Source organism: Lasioglossum baleicum, chromosome 6 (assembly GCF_051020765.1).
Source record: "Lasioglossum baleicum chromosome 6, iyLasBale1, whole genome shotgun sequence".
NCBI lineage: Eukaryota > Metazoa > Arthropoda > Insecta > Hymenoptera > Halictidae > Lasioglossum > Lasioglossum baleicum.
In genome coordinates, this window is record NC_134934.1 from 334,465 (window position 1) to 355,946 (window position 21,482).

The 21,482-nt window shown below is 40.4% G+C and overlaps 1 long non-coding RNA gene across 1 annotated transcript in view; it reads right to left on the minus strand.

The window, feature by feature from the left end:
• Nucleotides 1-2,281: 2,281 nt before the first annotated feature.
• The window catches only part of LOC143209707 (uncharacterized), a 73,804-nt gene continuing 54,603 nt past the window's right edge, over nt 2,282-21,482 (minus strand). Inside the window, exons 2-3 of the long non-coding RNA XR_013009136.1 lie at nt 3,523-3,805; nt 2,282-3,440 (exon numbers count right to left, since the gene is read on the minus strand). This is a non-coding gene — a long non-coding RNA (uncharacterized LOC143209707). The remainder of the gene's footprint in view (nt 3,441-3,522; nt 3,806-21,482) is intronic.

Genomic DNA, 21,482 nt, shown 5'->3' on the forward strand with positions numbered 1-21,482 from the left:
AAAAAAAGGTACCGTTGTGTAAACCCTTTACCATCTGTACAACAAATGGTTATATTGTTGACATGGCCGGTCCATTCTATGCCAACCAGAATGATGCCGAGATCATGAGAATTCTTCTTCGAAATCCAAATGGATTTAAATCTCTCATGAAACGGGGAGACTTTTGTATAGTCGATAGAGGTTTTCGCGATGTTGTACCCGATTTAAAAGCTCTCGGTTTTAAAGTCCTCATGCCTGCTTTAAAAGGCAATCGTTCACAACTTTCGACTAAAGAGGCCAATTATTCTCGAAAAGTGACAAAAATTCGTTGGGTTGTAGAAGCAGATCACGGTATACTAGGTCAAAAGCATCAGCTTCTGCACAAAAATCTTGATAATAAAATCCTCCCAAAAATTGGCTCTTACTTCCGGATTGCGTGCTTTTTAAACAATAGATTTGGAAAACGGCTAAACTCTGATGTTACACTTTCAGAGGAAATAATAAGCAGGATATCGAGCCAAGATAAAGTAAAAAATACGTTAGCGATACAAGTTGAAGAAAATAATTGGAACCGTAAAAAATCTCAATTTCAAATAATATCCTCGGCAGATATTCAAGATTTTCCGGAAATGACGGAAGTAGATTTGAAAATTCTTTTCACGGGATCGTATCAATTTTCTCAAGCTATCTCATATTTAGCAGAAATAATGGATGAACAGAATAACATAAATATTTATTATTTTATTCAAGAACATAGTATTATTAAATTCTTAGTAAAATCGCGACATATTAACCGGAAAACATACAGATGTTACATCCATTATACACCCAATTCAATTGGATACTCAGGTATAAACCGCTATTGTTGCGAATGTGCCAACGGTAACCGTACTATTGGGTGTTGTTCACATATAGCAGCTATTATTTATTACTTATCTCATGCTCGATATCTCCATAGTATTGTACGACCAGCAGAAATACTGAGCACCATTTTTAATCAAAACGAAGTAACGCCAATTATTAACGAGAACAGTGATGAAGATTAAAAACCATCACGTATTTTTAGCATACTGCATCAACAAATACAACGGTAAGTATTTTTATACTAATCGTCATATATGTATACATTTAGAATACAAAATATAATTAATTCTGTAATTACTATTATAGAATACATGAAAACGGAAGCTGGAGGCAACAACAATAGGGAGAAGGCTGACCATCATTTGTGCAGCATCCTGCCCACAATTGAAAAAGATAAGTCTATTTCTATCAAATTCCATACACGTATTTATTGTTACTAGAAATAAATAATTCTGTATTTATAGGGCATGCAGAAAGGCTGACCATCATTTGTGCAGCATCCTGCCCACAATTGAAAAAGACAAGTCTATTTCTATCAAATTCCATACACATATTTATTGTTACTAGAAATAAATAATTCTGTATTTATAGGGCATGCAGAAACAAATGCTGCGGACTGACAATGATAACTCTGAAGAACCAGCTTCTACTTCTTCCTATTCCTACATTATCATCATTATTATTATAATTATTATAATTATTATTATTATTATTATTATTATTATTTAGAATCGAGGAAATATACTAAATACTCCAAAATTATTTTTGTATGTATTTTACTAAAAAATGTTATTTAAATATTTTTAAAACATGAAAAAATATTGTTAAAATCATATATGTAAACCATATAATAAAAAATTGAGAAAATAAAAAATAAGGCATGGAAAAAAAACTTCGTGGTGGGCAGGATTTGAACCCTAGCATATCCACTCCGTAATCCGACGCCTTAACCATTGCGCCAACCTGTGATGTTGTGAGCGCTTCGAATATTTTGGTATATATTCCACAGGAGACGATTTTTTTACTCTCTCAAATCGCATTTCTGAGGTTAAAAAATTGCCCAATTCAATGTAGTAACACTAATTAGAGCTTAATGTACCCCCACGGTAGAACCTGCAAGTCTAGCTTTCCTTCTAGCAGCAAAAACGTCGAAGCAGTTTGGTTTTTATTGTTTTTGACAATGATCTCCCACAACAAAAAATCTGAAAAAAATCGAGGACACTGCTTTTCATGGTAGCTTATTAGGGCACTAAACAGTAAAATAGCATGTTTTCATATTTTTGAGAAATATTCATTTTTCCGACGTTTTGAGTGTTTTTCATTTTTCACGACCATAGTTTGTAACCAAAAAATCTGAAAAAATTCTATAAAATGCGTCTTAAGACCCGACACGTGCCACATTTTTTTTAGAATTTTAGAAAACATCCCAGAGCGGAAAATGAGCAGAAAAGCGCGAAATCTAATTTACCCTATAACTACCCTCACGAGCAAGCTAGAGGGCTGAAATTTTACTCAGATGGGTTTTTATTGGTCAGCTTTCGAATGGTTCAAGAGCCATTGAAAAACCTCTAAGGGCAGTTTTGACCATCTTAATCGGCTATGCCCTTTGGAAGATTTCAACTGTCCGAAATACGATGTACTAGTTCGCGATCCCGTGTATGAAATTGCTGACGGCGAACCGTGTCGACTTCACTGTTGGCAACCGGCAAAAAACGTCACATACCATTGCAGTCTGCGCGAAGTGCAAACATTTCGAGCATGGGTTAACAATTATAAAAACAGGTAAAGTATCAGTTATAAAGACGCGACTTTGAATTTTTTCCACGTCAAAACCACAAACACGACACCTCTTTTTACTTTTCACACAGTGTTTCACAATGATTGCGAAATCGGAGATGGATCCCGCAGCCGTCGCAACAACCGATCACACAACACCACCCGATTATCGTCTCGAGCGTGACAGACTTCAAAGTTTCCGCAACTGGCGTTACTCGCACATCGTCCAACCGGAGAAACTCGCAGCCGCTGGATTTTTCCATGTGGACTACGAGGATAGCGTTGAATGTTTCGAGTGTCGCATACGGCTGGCTCTATGGGAAGAGGACGATGATCCCATGAAGGAGCATCGCGCCTGGTTGAGATTCTGCAGATACATCAGCGGATTGAACTGCGGCAACGTGCCGATCGGAGTCGATCCCGGCACAATCCCGCCAAACCCTCGTAGTGTGGATGTCTGTGGAATCGCGAAAGAATCGGCGCTCGAACGAAAATAAATTAAGAAATAAAAAACCTATATAATGAATAATGTAGAAAAAATTTTTATTTTTTAAAAATAAATCTAATTATGTATTATTTTAATAATTATATATTATTCTTCCTCTTCTGTCTGCAAAAAAAGAAAAAAATGTTATTAAGTATTAATTTTTTAATTAACAAATATATAAAATTATTTTAACTTTAGTCACCGGATTCTCGAACAGCACCCTCACTGTTGTAATATACTCCTCGTCCCAATCCTCAACCTCAATATGATATGTCCGCATCGCGTGTCTCCATCCGCATATAAACGCGGCCCTCTCTTCATCGGAATCGAACGTCTGTTGATAATATAAAAATTGTAATATAAAATAACTATATCAATAATATAGCATATTACTTATAATATTTCTTTGTACTTACCACCAACTCCATTGCACCAGTCAGGGGCACATTCTCCTCTACAATGATGTGGGTTGCTCTCTCCATCGTGATGAACATTTTTGAATAAGAGCATCGACTGCACCCATTCTTTTATACATGTATCCCCACTCGGAAAAAGAAGTAGGGAAATCTCCACCCCCACGTTCATCAAAATCTCCGCTCGTGAGAAACCGACGGGTCCAGCCGCACGTGAGAAAAACCGTTGGTCCTCAAGTTTGACAAATCGATGTCCAGAAAAATTTTTGGCTGGCTGTATGGTCCTCTTACATAAATCAGAAGATCTTTCAGAGGGGACCGTTGTATATATTTACGAAATTAAAGAAGACGCTCTTCGAACTCAGTTCAAATGAGTGTTTACGATAGCTGGATGGCGATGGCAGACGGAAACAGCGACACGGTCCTCTAAGAAGATCTTTAAGAGGGGACCGTGTCGCAGAAGATCTTTAAGAGGGGACCGTGTCAGTTTAGCGCTCCACGCTTTTATTTAATGTCGCTAATGTGTAAAAAAATTATTTTTGACACGGTCCTCTAGGAAGATCTTTAAGAGGGGACCGTTGTATATTTATGAAATTAAACAAGACGTTCATCGAGCTCAGTTCAAATGAGTGTTTACGATAACTGGATGGCGATGACAGACGGAAACAGCGACACGGTCCCCTCTTAAAGATCTTTCAGAGGAGACCGTTGTATACAGGGTGTCCCAGAACAAGTGTCGTTCCTTGAAATGGGAGGTTCCTGAGACCATTCTAAGAGACATTTTCCTTTGCACCAATGTCAACTGCGGCTTTGTTTAGGAGTTATTAACGAAAAACACGGACCAATCAGAGCGCGCCCTGGGCCGCCGCGCCGCGCCGGCAAGCGAGTGTCTGTGGTACGCCGTGACATCGCAACGAACAAGAGTTTCTCGATTATGTGAATGCTGAACAACATTTCTCTTTAGACTTTTTAGCGATCGGCGTTAGTTTACGAGATTATGGCGAGAAACTTTACTTGTAAATCCATGGGATCGATGTACTACTAGCTTCTATCCGATTTCAATGAGCTTTGGATATGTGGTCAAGACCATTATTCTGAACAACATTTCTCTTTAGACTATTTAGCAGTTGGCTTTAGTTTACGAGATAACCGTAAAAAAGAGAAGAAGCAGAAACTGATTGTATTAAAAACTCACTTATTCAGCCGTAAATCCATTTGCTACTTCGAAATGTGTGTCACTGGGTCACTCGGTGACGAACTGCACAAATGTCTTCAGGTATACCGAAAGGTAAGGAGCATACAGCCAGGTCGACGAATTGCACAGCCGGTGGTAGATAGTTGATATACTAAGGCCTAAGGAATGCGCGGTCAAGTCGACGATCCAGAATTTCACCTTCACTTTCGAATCGATAAATAATTCGTATGTTTATTTCACACAGATGCCTTGAAATTTTTCCACACTCACAATCACTGTTCACATTTGTCAACACATAGTTATGCACTAATAATAATTGCCATATCCCTTGTACTGCTGCACAAATCACAACAAACCAAACAAATAATGCAATCACTAGACCGCGGATTTCATGCATTTGTAGCAAACATTAGTAGGTGCATTTTAATACAGTAGAGAGATTAAAATAATTTCAAAACACCATAGTATTATTTTCAACTTCTTAAAATGATCACAGTGATAATCACATATCTGTCTGGCTCCTGTCCCTTGTAATAGCGGCAGCCAACACTAATTTTGCATAAAGATCCTCAGTCTAGTGATTAGTTTAAATATCACTATCAAAAACACAGCTAATAGCAACCGTTAGCTTTGAATTGACAAGTCTGGAGATGTTCTCTCTATCGCGGCTCGAACGACACTGATTTTCCGCAAGATTTTTCTAAAGAATTTAGGAAGGGTATTTAGTCGATGGGTAACCGCGCGTTCGAAAACGTCATCCGTCCTTTTACCCAGCAAGGGGTAAAAATGTGAGGTCAGCGTAGCATCCCTATTGCCCATAGGACCTTCCTTAAGAAACTTTCTAAAAGAAGGACAGACGACGTTTTCGAACGGTTACCCATCGACTCTGCGTACCAATCTACAGGAAAAACTAAACATGTGTTTGCCATAAATCTTACAGCGGTCCTTCTCGCGTCCTGTTTTTCGTCTAACCGTCCCGTCGTTTTCGTAAACGTGCTACAGCGTGCATTTCGAATTTCGACACTCTAAATACCCTTCCTACATTCTTTAGAAAAATCTTGCGGAAAATCAGTGTTGTTCGAGCCGCGGTAAAGAGAACATCTCCAGACTTGTCAATTCAAAGCTAACGGTTGCTATTAGCTGTGATGATTTTAAGAAGTTGAAAATAATACTATGGTGTTTTGAAATTATTTTAATCTCTCTACTGTATTAAAATGCACCTACTAATGTTTGCTACAAATGCATGAAATCCGCGGTCTAGTGATTGCATTACCTGATTGTTGTGATTTGTGCAGCAGTACGGGGATATGGCAATTATTATTAGTGCATAACTATGTGTTGACAAATGTGAACAGTGATTGTGAGTGTGGAGAAATTTCAAGGCATCTGTGTGAAATAAACATACGAATTATTTATCGATTCGAAAGTGAAGGTGAAATTCTGGATCGTCGACTTGACCGCGCATCCCTTATGCCAGGCCTGGGCGCGGTTGGCTCGGGGAACACATGTTGCAGCTTCTCCTCTTCGTTTGGTCGGCAAGTCAGTCCCCACCACGGTCACTCCGACTCTTCCCTTAGCCTTAGCACGAGCACCCCCACGAAATTAAATGAATTGGTAAATGCCGCTAGTTCCACAGATTCGGGCAAGGGTCTTATGTGCGTGTACATGTTTACATAGTAGTGGTGAGTAACCTGCCGGTGCAGCATCGTGGGGGTGCTCGTGCTAGGACTAAGGCTATGGCTAAGGCTAAGGGAAGAGTCTGAGTGGCCGTGGTGGGGACTGACTTGCCGACCAAACGAAGAGGAGAAGCTGCAACATGTGTTCCCCGAGCCAACCGCGCCCAGGCCTGCCTTATGCCTTCTACCACCGGCTGTGCAGTTCGTCGACCTGGCCGTACGTCCCTCGGCTTTCGGTACTGCCGTATACCTGAAGACATCTGTGCAGTTCGTCACCGAGTGACCCATTGACACACATTCCGAAGCAGCAAATGGATTTACGGCTGAATAAGTAAGTTTTTAAAACAATCAGTTTCTGCATCTTTCCTCGTTCGGGTAAAGTTGCCGTAAGTCGGGTAAGGATGATCCGGGTCTTCATCGATTTCAATGACCTTGAAATAATGTTATAAAACTCGACGTTTTAAATATCTTTTTCCTTTGAAATGGTTGACGGTCGGCTTTAGTTTCGGAGACATTAGCAGGCCGTGTCCGCTGTCATGAACACCCATAATGAATTTACAAGAAAAGTTTCTCGCGATAATCTCGTAAACTAAAGCCTACAGCCACAAATTCTAAAGAGAAATGTTGTTCAGAATAATGGTCTTGACCACATATCCAAAGCTCATTGAAATCGGATAGAAGCTAGTAGTACATCGATCCCATGGATTTACAAGTAAAGTTTCTCGCGATAATTTCGTAAACTAATGCCGATCGCCAAAAAGTCTAAAGAGAAATGTTGTTCAGAATAATGATCTTGACCACATATCCAAAGCTCATTGAAATCGGAGAGCATTCACATAATCGAGAAACTCTTGTTCGTTGCGATGTCACGGCGTACCACCGACACTCGCTTGCCGGCGTGGCGCGGCGCGGCGCGGCGGCTCAGGTCGCGCTCTGATTGGTTCGTGTTTTTCGTTAATAACTCCTAAACAAAGCCGCAGTTGACATTGGTGCAAAGGAAAATGTCTCTTAGAATGGTCTCAGGAACCTCCCATTTCAAGGAACGACACTTGTTCTGGGACACCCTGTATATTTACGAAATTAAATAAGACATTCGCTGAGAAAAATTATTGACTGGCTGTAGGGTCCTCTTACATAGATAAGAAAGACACGTGGATATTTCAGAGGGATCGCTGTATTGCCCCGCCCCTCCCCCTCCGCTTTCAAGATAAGAGAGCATGCTGTATTGCCCCCCCTCCCCCTCCCCCATAAATATGATGCAATAATTCCATTAAAAATATTACGTAATATATGCTTATGCAATACCGCTCGGCGGTATTTTTCGAGCCTTTTCAATTGATTTTCATGACGTTTTTTCTGGTAAATACCTAATCCTACACTATAAAGTTCAATAAATGCATGAACTGAAATTTTTTTAAGTTGTGACATGCGGCGTTTTTTTTGACAATTACAGATATATTTACATAGCTTCGCTCTGTGGTTACACGTTACACTCGCGAGTGCGGTCTGCGTTGCGGCATTTGTCTATTTGACTATTTATTAGATTGACTTGCTTGGATTATGTGATTACGTGGATTACTTGGATTATGTGCACTACGTGGAAGGAAGGAAGAACGGAAGGTATTTGTACATATTTATATTGGTTAATCGGTTTCATTTTGCTTAAATGTCTCCCAAAATCTTCGTGTGAAAAAGCGTGAGAAGGCTTGTCGGCACTGTCGGCACACTACGCGACAGTGCCATTTGCCATCACGTATGAGGTGTTACGGGGCGAGTATGTTCACTTCAATGTAGAGTCCAAAATAGTAAATTGTTTATTTCTTTATCACTTTATCACTCTTTTCATTATCATTATTATCATTTATCACTTTAGACGAATCCAACACAATTCAGCTTTGGCCCATTCAGATTAGAATTAGCTTAGCAATATTCTAAATCGGCAAAATGATGGCTTAAACCAATTCAGTAAGGCAAGTATTTAATCTGGGGCACGCAGTGGCTCAGTGGGTAGAGCGCGCAGTTCCCACTGAACCTTAGCAGGGGTAAGACGTGTGCTCGGTTTGCTGCCTACGTCTCAGGTACCAAAAATAACCCACCCCTAAGTTTTCGTTAAGTGCCGAAACGCGCGATAAACATCAGAGTGATTCTACAGTGTAAGACGCTAGTGATATCAAGAAAAATCAGAAATTCATATTTAGTGATTGTCAAATTCCGAAACAATTAAGCACGAAAGTGCCTCTAAAAGCGGGGTTGAAGCCCCCGTTTCATCGGAAATAGACAAGAGGCATCAACCAAAGATGATATAATCACATCGAACCCATTAATTACAACAACAGTAAGTGATAAACAAAAACAGTCCACTACAGTTCCCACAAAGTGTCTCATTTCAAAATGCATCGACATAGACAATAATTCTTTATAAATCCAAACCGCACAGCGGTTAACTCAGCTGATAAAAATCAACAAACAAGCTAAACGTATCAACCCTGCTCCGAACTTAATAAAAAGAGGAGTCGCGAATGTGAAATCACCCACAAATGCTCAAGAGATGGGTAAAATAAAAAAAAAACAATCAAACGACGCACAAACATCAGAGGAAGAAAAAAAAATGGAGAACGAGAAGAAATTAGATAAGCTCTTAGAAACAATTGATGAATTAAACAAAATAATATTAAAACTCACCCAAGAACTGGAAGAGGAAAGAAAAAAAACCGCACCACCACTCCAAGCATAATTGACACGAAAAACAGATTCGCAGTGCTGGACACGGACATGGAAGATCCAGCCCCTCAGCCAACGACATCACCATCAACAGCCAAAGACCGTAATAAACCAAAGGACTTCACAATAGCAGGTCAAAAGAGACCCTGTCCAAGCAAGGACAGTCAAACCCCAATAAAAAAGCAAGACACATCGGAAGCAAATACAGCTAAGACCAACCTCGAAAGACACCCGACACAGAACAATACAGCAAGCATCAACTCAAAGGACGAGCAAGGAAACCTCACACCCCAACACACAGCAGGACCCAGCAGCTCCCACGCATACCCACTGCTCCCTCAGAACAAGGGACCAATCCTCACCAACCGTTAGTCATAAATAAAGATACACAGAGTCTGCCTTCATCCGTGAAAAATTCAAAACCGCCCCCAATAACACTCCACACAAACACAACAAAAAAACATCGTAGCACAACTCTCTAAGTCAATAAGCGATTTCAACATTAAACGGATAAACACCAACAAACAGATACTACAAACACACTCTTTAGACGATTACAAGACAGCATATGACACACTAAAACACCTACAAGTCCAATTTTTCACCTACACACCTAAAACCGAAAAAAATATTACAGTAATTCTAAAAAACATAGAAGGTAACTATGAACCGGAAGAAATCATTGATGCTTTGAGGAAGTCAAATACAGAAGGTTTAACTTTCATGTCGGTAAAGAGATTCACGACGAAAAGATCAACGGATGAAGGCAGAATTCTACCTATATTTTTAGTTCAATTATCGGCGTGTAGTATTATTAAGAATCTGAGTCAGGTGTAACGTCCGAAGTCGGGCGTTGGAAGGATATGGGAACGATTCAATTTCGCGCTTTCGATTTTTCGCTCGCGGCTCGCGGTGACGTGGGAGTGTACCGCGCAGATCCCGGTCCGAGTGAAGTTTTATTGGTATTCTGATATTCGATCTCGAGACAGGTTTTGAATCGGGATTTAGGAGGGTGCCCGAACGGCTGGACCAAGTCTGCCTAATTCGAGGGAGAAAAGGATAGCGGGTTCTTATAGGTACGCGATTTTCACTTTCACTCGCACTTTGTCCTCGTCGCACGCGCACACGTCACTTTGATGAGTAGATCGTTGTGAGAACCGTACGTGAATCGTAAAGGAGAATTTGATGAAAGTAGGCGTTCTCTCAGATCACGGGTGTTAACTATAAATACTTTATAGCGTCCCGATTTGTTCATCAATGAGAACTGGTTTATGGAATTCGGATCGTTGTAAATGTAGATTAGGAATGCTACGCGAATATTGAACAGATATTCGATGTTATGTTCGTGACTCTTGATTAAACAATCTCGACCGACTGACTACTACTGACGATTTTGAAGTGCTCGAAATGATTTAATGAATTTGGAATACTGCTCTCACTCTGTGCGTGTAATAATAAACGTAAGTATGCGTAAGAGTGCCTGAACACTTTTATTAATGTCGAAATTCTAAGGTTCGTGATGAATCTAATAATCGTAACTAACACTGCCGAAATACTAGTGAAAGCTGTACTAGTTAAATAATTAATGAATTTGTGAATTTGTATCTGACACTGCTGCTCTGCTCTCCGGTCCTGGCTTTTATAGGCCTGTTGCCAGGTGGGTTTGTGGTGGGGAGACAATAGAAAGAATTTCATGGTTGAGAGAGCAGGCAGTGGATCAGTGGGGGAAACAATAAGATCTTATGCCTGAGTGAGCAGGCCTTGAAATTGTTATTCCCAAAATCATTGAGGCTTGACGAGATCACATTCCAAAGTGATAACGTCAGATGAAAGTCTTCTCAGACTTTAATATTAATTAATTATACGTTTGTTTGTGACGCAAATATAAGGAGGGAGTCCGGTGACGGACGTTAGGACGTTACACAGATAAAATCTATTTTACATACGATTGTGAAATGGGAAAAAATAACAAAGAGAGACCGCATCCAGTGTGTGAGATGTCAAAGAATAGGCCATGTAGCAGTAAACTGCAATTTAAAGTACAGGTGCGTCAAATGTGATAATGATCACAACACGGGCGAATGCCCGAGATCCACCGCGTGCCTAGGGCGTTGATCTTGACTTTTTTAAGTGGAATGAGGTATTTTTTAATACATCAATCGATGCAGCTGGACATTCGTTGTAAAAAAAGTACTAATCTATGTATGTCGAAAAGTTGGTAGTTCACGAGATATTTCAATTTAAATAACTCTAAAACACCAGTACTGTCGTACTAAGACGTTAGCGTTTACATACTTGTGTAACGTTTACAAAATATTAAAAAATGATGTTTTGTCAACTTTTTTATCTGGGCATGTAACGATAATTTAAAAAATGCGTTTTATAGATTTCGGTAACTTATATGCATACTGAAAATTTCATCGAAATCGGTCAACATGCAATGAGCTACAAACGTTTAAAGATGATCACGTAAGGGCGAAATGCCCTGGCAAGGCTGAAAATCTGCGACTTTCACCCTTAAGCTCTCATCTTTTAACGTATGTAGATCATCGCAATGTTGACCGATTTCGATGAAATTTTCAGTATGCATATAAGTTACAGAGATCTATAAAACGCATTTTTTAAATTGTCGTTACAGACCCACATAAAAAAGTTGTCAAAACATCATTTTTTAATATTTTGTATAATTCCTACCAATTGCAATCGTAAGAAATTTTTGTTTACTTATTCTCTAGCGAACTAGCCGGTCTAACATCTTAAAAAAATTCAGGTCCTTTTGACCAATTTCTAAAAAGTTGTGCGATTTTTAAGGGTGTCCACTTATTACTGCCGCTGACTGTACATAGGTTAGTACTCTTTTATAGCGAATGTCCAGCTGCATCGATTGATGTATTAAAAAATACCTCATTCCATTTAAAAAAGTCAAGATAACAGTGGTATCTCTAAAAAAATAACATAAAAACAAAATTTTTTTAGCATCGTGTCAGCCCCATTGTACCATTCAACTTTGTCGTTACCATATTTTACGTATATTTAGAAACAACAAAGATATGTGAGGTGCATACGTTAGGTGACTCACCCTGTAGATTTAGGTCCACGTAAAGATTGTAAATTTTTGTAATTTTCAATAATAAGGCATAGTATATAATAATAAAAAATTATAATATTTATTATATATTGTGACGTGGCAGGTTTTGCCGACGTCTTTCCTAACCCTTAAACAGAGACCGGGTCACTTTCGAGCCGATGCAGATCGAGGCGAGCGCAGCGATCGATCTCCCTGGAGACAACCGGTTTCTAGCGGCGGAAAATTTATCGCGTTTGAATGTCGCGCCGCTGGGTGCGACTCGAAGTTTCAGGGCCTGCTCCCTTGCAAGGGGAGCCGATACCTATCTTCAGCTGCTAATTGGCGAGAGTCACCACGAGAAGACGCCCGGCAGACCTATCGCGTAACGGCATTGGCGAAGAAGACAACGGGGATTGGACCGAGCTCGGATTCGTCAACCCGGAGATGCCGACGAGGAAGTTACTTCGTAGGGACGACCATCAGCCCAACCTTGCCGACTCTCATCCGGGAATTGCCATGAAAGCTCACCCGGAATGGCTCGGGTCTACCCCCATCGCCCTCGCAGCGTTATCGGACGCAGCCCCGAGGAATTAAACAATTATCGGAGGCCCGGGCCCGAATTCACTGAATTTGGCCCGGCAGCGAGGAGCCACGCGATAGGTCCGACCGTCGCGACAGCGAAGATAGATGAGGAAGTAGAGGGGACGCCCCGCTTCCGCGTTCCGAGTCCAACACGAAGTAGGTCACGAGGACGCAGGACTGCGACGTAATCGGGCCGCTAATTGTAACCGCGCTATCGATTGTAATAGTAGTGTGCATCGGCAGACGTTATCGTGCGAAAGCCATATCGATTGGTAAGTACCGGTCACATTATCGCTACCAAAGATCTGTGAATACTCGTGTTGGCTCGGGACGTAATTTGACAGGTTCTCGAACAGGGCGCCGAAGCAGTACATCGTAGCGATCCCGAGTGGTTTTGCGGGACGTACGATTTTCGGTTGCGGCCCTTAGATTCTCGATCCTCGGAAGTTCCACGGTGGGACGACGCGACGCGCCCGTTTCGATCTCGCCACGTGTTTGCCGTCCTCGCCTAGTCCGATTATTTAGCGACGCGTATTCTACCGGAGCTCGGCAGAAATCGTGCCTTCTAGGCTTGTATCTTTCACGCGAAGTCCTGTGACTGCCGAGCTCGACGCGAAATGGAATAGGTTACGCGCGACCGGCCGATCATCCGCCGAACATTACCGCCGTCGCGCCGGCAAATATTTTGACTGCCGCCGGTTCCTACCGGTGGCTTGTAATTGACCATCCCGTTCACAATAAACGGTTGTTGTTTGCCCAATTTATTTCGACTTATTTCGCCTGTGAGAAACGTTCCCGTCGCGGGGAATGCCCCGTCCTTTTCCCTACGTGGAATCCTGGGCCAGTTCAGGTTATCCATGGTTATCGCGCAATCCCCGTGGATTCGGAAGAATCGACACTTCTCGGTACAAGTTCGAGAGTTTTCGCGTGGCACGGTAACGTGCCTGGCGCCCGAGTTTCGATAATTCGATCTGCTAAGAAGTGTTCAATTCCGAGTCTGCGAGTGATTGTTTGTCCCGGGGGGACCACGTTTCGCGCGACCGAGCGTGGCCCGGCTTCCAAGCCATAATTTCCCGTGTCCGGTTACCGATTCGTTCGCGAAAAGGTAAACGGCGTGACAATATATATGTATATTCCTTGTGTCATTGTCCATGTGTCCTTACCAACTCCCTGCGGCGTATTAAAAAATAAAAAAATATAAATTACCTTTTCCCTTATACGACACTTTGTCTTTTTTTGCATGGGGACATTTTAATCATAGCTTCCATCTCTTGCAATCGATGCAGATAATTTTTATTTTGCACAAAGATTCGCAGTCTAGAATAATATAGATATAACAGAATAAATAAAATGGTTTATTTTCTTTTTCGTTTTCTCTCCTTGCATGTGACTGAATATTCATTCAAAAATCAGTATTGTCGGTAAAAAGGAAAACTGCTACATATTTGTACAATAGAAATTTACTTTATCGACAACTGCCACATTAGTGCGATCTGCCCTTACCGACGTCGCTGCGGGGGTGGCTCTATGGCGCACAAAACGATGGCGCACAGCTCTTTGGCGCACGCTCAATTGGACACAGCTCTTTGGCGCACACGGCTGTTTGGCGCACAGCGGGATTGCACACCACAGAATACGAATTGCGCACATGTAGAATTGGACACAAAATGGATTGCGCACAGAACGAGAATTCAGCTGTTGTTTACCATCGTGAGTTGTGCTGGGTGATTAGTTTATGGTTTATTTTCCTAGTTATATTTTCTATACAGGGTGTCTCAAAATTAGGTCCGGAGCCGAAAATGAGAGGTTCCTGAGATCATTTCAAGCGTCATTTTCCTTTGAAAAAATGTCGTCCGCGGCTTCGTTAACGAGTTATTAACGAAAAACACGGACCAATCAGAGCGCGAGCTAGACGCGTGCAGCCCGGCGCGCCGGCAGCCGAGTGTCGGTGGCACGCCGCGATGTCGTAACGAACAAAAGTTTCTCGATGATGTGAATCCTCACCAATTTCGATAAGCTTTGGATATGTTGTCAATACCATGATTCTGAACAACATTTCCCTTCACAGTTTCTGTCGATCGGCTTTAGTTTACGACATTATTGTAAAAATTTGTAATTGTAAATCGATCGATGTACTATTTCCTATCCGATTTCGATAATCTTTGGATATGTTGTCAATACCATGATTCTGAACAACATTTCCCTTTACAGTTTCTGTCGATCGGCTTTAGTTTACGACATTATTGTAAAAATTTGTAATTGTAAATCGATCGATGTACTATTTCCTATCCGATTTCGATAATCTTTGGATATGTTGTCAATACCATGATTCTGAACAACATTTCCCTTTACAGTTTCTGCCGATCGGCTTTAGTTTACGATATTATTGTAAAAATTTGTAATTGTAAATCGATCGATGTACATACTATTTCCTCGCCGATGTCGATGAGCTTCATTTCAAAGGAAAAAGATATTTAAAACATCGAATTTATAACATATTTCAAAGTCATCGAAATCGGTGAGGACCCACATCATCGGCAACTTTACCCGAACGATAGAAGAAGCACAAACTTCTTGAATTAAAAACTCACTTATTTAGCCGTAAATCCATTTGACTACCACATACAACCACCACACTTTTACATAATCTTCGAATCGGTGTTTTCGAGAATCATATGATTCTCTCCCAGCGTACAATGCAGTGATGCCAGAATCATGGGTCGTGGGTTTTTTCCCCTCCGCTCGCTCAGCCGACTCGACCCCCCACTCTGACGCACCGTCGTCGCCAGGTTGCTTCTACTGCGCACGCGCTACACGAACGTATCTCTACTCTGTCCGTGTGAGTGCCTGTTCGATTGCACGCGCGCTACACACACCAGCGTACCTCTACTCTGTCCGTGTGCGCTGCTTGTGCGCTTGCGCCAGCCACAATCTATTTTTAGCACTCTCCATCCACATCCACGCCTGCTTGACGGAAACGAAACTGATTCTGAAATTCGGCCGTCGAGCCGTCGAGCGTATCAATCGCAATCTGGAGCTAGCCTTCGAGTCCCCGCGTGCAGCGAGTTTTATTTTTATTTTTCATTACTTTTTTAATTACATTTTTTAACCTTCCAAAAAATTTAAATATATATTATATGTATATTCGTAAGTTTGAACCCTTTATCTCAACCAGGAGGGTAGTGAAAGGGTAAAAACTAATTATTGGTTTTTCCCACATTTTCCCTATTTAATGGTATACTTAAAAATTCTAGAAAAATTCTACAAAATTGTAGATATTATTCCTTATGATTGTGAATTTTTTCAGATTTTTTGCAAATAGTAAGTATGAAAAATCGTATAGCCGGATATAAGATGGTCAAAAGTGCTCATCCAAATTAATTTTTAATCACACCATGTTCAATAAAAAATTACGAAAAAATTCATGAACATTCTGCCTAATAGCATACACGCGGTTGAGACCAATTTCAAACTTTTTGGTTGTAAATAGCCAATGGGTATAGCCGGATATGATAGTCAAAAATGCCCTTGAAACGAATTTTATCGACGATGTCCCATTCGATAGAACACCAAGAAAAACATACTGTGCAAAATTTCAACCCTGTATCTCGATCGGGAGGGTAGTTATGGGGTAAAATCGAAAAATCAGTTTTTGGCCTATTTTCCCTAGTTAATGACGTTTAGAAATTCTGAAAAAAATCTGACACATGTCAAGAACCCAAATACATACTTTGCAATTAGTTTCAGATTTTTAAAAGGGAAATATCCTGCTTGTAAAAAATCAAAAACCTCAAAAAAATTGAAAAAATGCAGATTTCACATGGAAGTTCTAGAGTGTCCACATTTATATTTTTACAGTAGCAGTATATTGTTATAAGTATTGTTCATGAATTTTTCAGATTTTTCGGTTTGGTGCGCTGTTGTTAAAAAAAATAAAAACCGATTTTTTCGACGTTTTTTCCGCGAAGAACTAAGCTAACCTTAAAATTGTTACGTTCTATTTATTCTGTAAGTCTATCAGGCTCTGATAAACCTTGTGCATTCTACAGAAGTAATTAAAAAATGAAATCAACTTAATTAATATTTCTACAGTATAGACATTACATCTAGAAATATAAATCACGTTTCCAACAATTCAGTTGGCTCAGCGCGTTAGGCGTTCATACCTATGAAAGATCATCAAGATTTTCATCGACTAGATAAAAAAAAATGCTGGTGGCTCTCACCAAATGACACTCACATGCGAGAGCTACTCGAGCGGAAAATTATAGTGCCCAACATCACACTAGGGCCACTTAAATGACTTGAGAGATCTACATGTAAAACTCAACATCATCATATTGTACTGTGGCACGATAGCTACCTAATATTATATGTATACAATATGTATATATCGTTGTTAGTAATAAGTTAGTCACTAAGTAGTACTTAAGCAAACATCCTATACCAAAGACTGTTAAGGGGTTTTTTTTTAATAAAACTATTTCCCCATTCTCCCTTCCATTATCCCTTAAGGCGCCTCAGCTTACAAGCAATCCAACCGTTACACAGTTCCTATTTATTCTTCCACCGTCCAAAGATTTGTGAAGCACCGAGATTCGCACGCGAGCGAACAATCAGCTTAACATAGCAATACTGTGTATGTACCACTCAGGGTTGCTAATGAAATATTTCACAGTGAAAGCAGATGTTCCGATACTTGTCAATAAACTAACGGATCTATAAAAGCATATTTAGAATGACAAACTTTTGATGTTTCATTAACTTTTACCTTTGTTCACCTTTATACGTTTACCTTTTCTTTTCTTTACTCGCCTTACGACTCTGTTAGACACAACTACTATATTTGGTGTATTTTACCTTAAAATACTTTTTAAATTTCTGAATATTGCTTTTAAAAGAATTCTACAAAAATATCCTTGACTAGTGTGAAGTTAGATATAAAAAAAGAAGAGAATTGAGATGAAATAAAAAAAAATACAGCTACGACGGGCGCGAACCTAGCATAGGCCGGTCCACAATCGAACGCCTAACGCACTGAGCCAACTGAATTGTTGGAAACGTGATTTATATTTCTAGATGTAATGTCTATACTGTAGAAATATTAATTAAGTTGATTTCATTTTTTAATTACTTCTGTAGAATGCTCAAGGTTTATCAGAGCCTGATAGACTTACAGAATAAATAGAACGTAACAATTTTAAGGTTAGCTTAGTTCTTCGCGGAAAAAACGTCGAAAAAATCGGTTTTTATTTTTTTTAACAACAGCGCACCAAACCGAAAAATCTGAAAAATTCATGAACAATACTTATAACAATATACTGCTACTGTAAAAATATAAATGTGGACACTCTAGAACTTCCATGTGAAATCTGCATTTTTTCAATTTTTTTGAGGTTTTTGATTTTTTACAAGCAGGATATTTCCCTTTTAAAAATCTGAAACTAATTGTAAAGTATGTATTTGGGTTCTTGACATGTGTCAGATTTTTTTCAGAATTTCTAAACGTCATTAACTAGGGAAAATAGGCCAAAAACTGATTTTTCGATTTTACCCCATAACTACCCTCCCGATCGAGATACAGGGTTGAAATTTTGCACAGTATGTTTTTCTTGGTGTTCTATCGAATGGGACATCGTCGATAAAATTCGTTTCAAGGGCATTTTTGACTATCATATCCGGCTATACCCATTGGCTATTTACAACCAAAAAGTTTGAAATTGGTCTCAACCGCGTGTATGCTATTAGGCAGAATGTTCATGAATTTTTTCGTAATTTTTTATTGAACATGGTGTGATTAAAAATTAATTTGGATGAGCACTTTTGACCATCTTATATCCGGCTATACGATTTTTCATACTTACTATTTGCAAAAAATCTGAAAAAATTCACAATCATAAGGAATAATATCTACAATTTTGTAGAATTTTTCTAGAATTTTTAAGTATACCATTAAATAGGGAAAATGTGGGAAAAACCAATAATTAGTTTTTACCCTTTCACTACCCTCCTGGTTGAGATAAAGGGTTCAAACTTACGAATATACATATAATATATATTTAAATTTTTTGGAAGGTTAAAAAATGTAATTAAAAAAGTAATGAAAAATAAAAATAAAACTCGCTGCACGCGGGGACTCGAAGGCTAGCTCCAGATTGCGATTGATACGCTCGACGGCTCGACGGCCGAATTTCAGAATCAGTTTCGTTTCCGTCAAGCAGGCGTGGATGTGGATGGAGAGTGCTAAAAATAGATTGTGGCTGGCGCAAGCGCACAAGCAGCGCACACGGACAGAGTAGAGGTACGCTGGTGTGTGTAGCGCGCGTGCAATCGAACAGGCACTCACACGGACAGAGTAGAGATACGTTCGTGTAGCGCGTGCGCAGTAGAAGCAACCTGGCGACGACGGTGCGTCAGAGTGGGGGGTCGAGTCGGCTGAGCGAGCGGAGGGGAAAAAACCCACGACCCATGATTCTGGCATCACTGCATTGTACGCTGGGAGAGAATCATATGATTCTCGAAAACACCGATTCGAAGATTATGTAAAAGTGTGGTGGTTGTATGTGGTAGTCAAATGGATTTACGGCTAAATAAGTGAGTTTTTAATTCAAGAAGTTTGTGCTTCTTCTATCGTTCGGGTAAAGTTGCCGATGATGTGGGTCCTCACCGATTTCGATGACTTTGAAATATGTTATAAATTCGATGTTTTAAATATCTTTTTCCTTTGAAATGAAGCTCATCGACATCGGCGAGGAAATAGTATGTACATCGATCGATTTACAATTACAAATTTTTACAATAATATCGTAAACTAAAGCCGATCGGCAGAAACTGTAAAGGGAAATGTTGTTCAGAATCATGGTATTGACAACATATCCAAAGATTATCGAAATCGGATAGGAAATAGTACATCGATCGATTTACAATTACAAATTTTTACAATAATGTCGTAAACTAAAGCCGATCGACAGAAACTGTAAAGGGAAATGTTGTTCAGAATCATGGTATTGACAACATATCCAAAGATTATCGAAATCGGATAGGAAATAGTACATCGATCGATTTACAATTACAAATTTTTACAATAATGTCGTAAACTAAAGCCGATCGACAGAAACTGTGAAGGGAAATGTTGTTCAGAATCATGGTATTGACAACATATCCAAAGCTTATCGAAATTGTTGAGGATTCACATCATCGAGAAACTTTTGTTCGTTACGACATCGCGGCGTGCCACCGACACTCGGCTGCCGGCGCGCCGGGCTGCACGCGTCTAGCTCGCGCTCTAATTGGTCCGTGTTTTTCGTTAATAACTCGTTAACGAAGCCGCGGACGACATTTTTTCAAAGGAAAATGTCGCTTGAAATGATCTCAGGAACCTCCCATTTTCGGCTCCGGACCTAATTTTGAGACACCCTGTATACAGAATTTTTCAGTGATGTTAGTTTTACAGGTTATTGTGTAAGATGTTATAAATTATAATATTATAAATTAAAAGATATATACGGATAACTCCCTAAAAAAAAGTATGAGCGAAACAAATATTAAATTTTCAAATTTGGATATATTTTATGTGTTGCAGACATGATTTTTGACGCTACCTGTCATTATTGAAAAACTTGTAAGTACACAAGGTGTATTATCTAATTTATTTTAGAAATTCTTAAGTGATTTAATGTTATTTATACAACATTAAAAGTAAATAATGCTTTCTTGTTTCACGTATTACTTACCATTTTACTAATTTTTGGTTTTGGAACGAGTCCTGTGTATTTGAAATATATTTTTAAATAATTTGTAACGTTGCCTCTTTTCACTCGGCTTTCTGACCGGCGAAAGGGGTCAACCCCGAGAATTTACAGTCGCTGAGGACGGGCCGTGCGCTGCCGCGCGGACACGGTCCTCTCGGGACAAATGCGATTGACGAGAATACTCGAAGGGAACACTAACTGAACAATAGTTCGGGCGCCAGGTACTCGGAAGTACCGCACTAAAGAACACCGAAGTCTCGTGTTCGCGGAAGTCGAACACGAGCTTCGACTCTTCTCGCAATCGCCGACAGAATTCTACGACACGAACGGCCAGGAGTTCGGACACAGGGGATAACGGGGACAGCCCTCGCGGCAGGACGTTTCTCGCAGGTCGGAAATAAACTCGAAACGATTATGGCTCGAACTAATTTATTCGGTGTCAAATGATAAATTACAGGTGGGCGGCCACGTGGCCGCAACCCGGGAGCCCGTGCTCCTAATACACTTTTGCGATGGATCTTCGATCGCGGAGCGCGTTAGTCGAGATTTCGCGATTCTAGAAAGTACGGTACGACGGTACAATGCAAGTCTCGCGGGACGCAGACGTACGGCGCAGTTTCGACGGACTGTCGCGAGATTGACGAGCGCACTGAACGGTACTCTACCGAATTCGCTAATATCGAAACTATCCTTTTCCGACGCGGCTCCTTAAGGAAGACTTCCGACGAATCGAAGGGGAGACTGCTCGAAAAGGCTCACAGCGTTCTCCAAGAGAACGCGAGCACCAAGCACGAGGCCAAAGGCCTCGGCTATCACCAATTGTTCGAGGACGATACGCTCTCGCCTCGTCCTCGCACTAAATATCGAGCCAACACTAAAATACGACCGAGGATCACTTGTCGACTTACCGTGGTAGACGTAGGCTCGCCAGACCTCCTACTTCAGGCCGGTAATTCTGCCTTCGGTTCCTA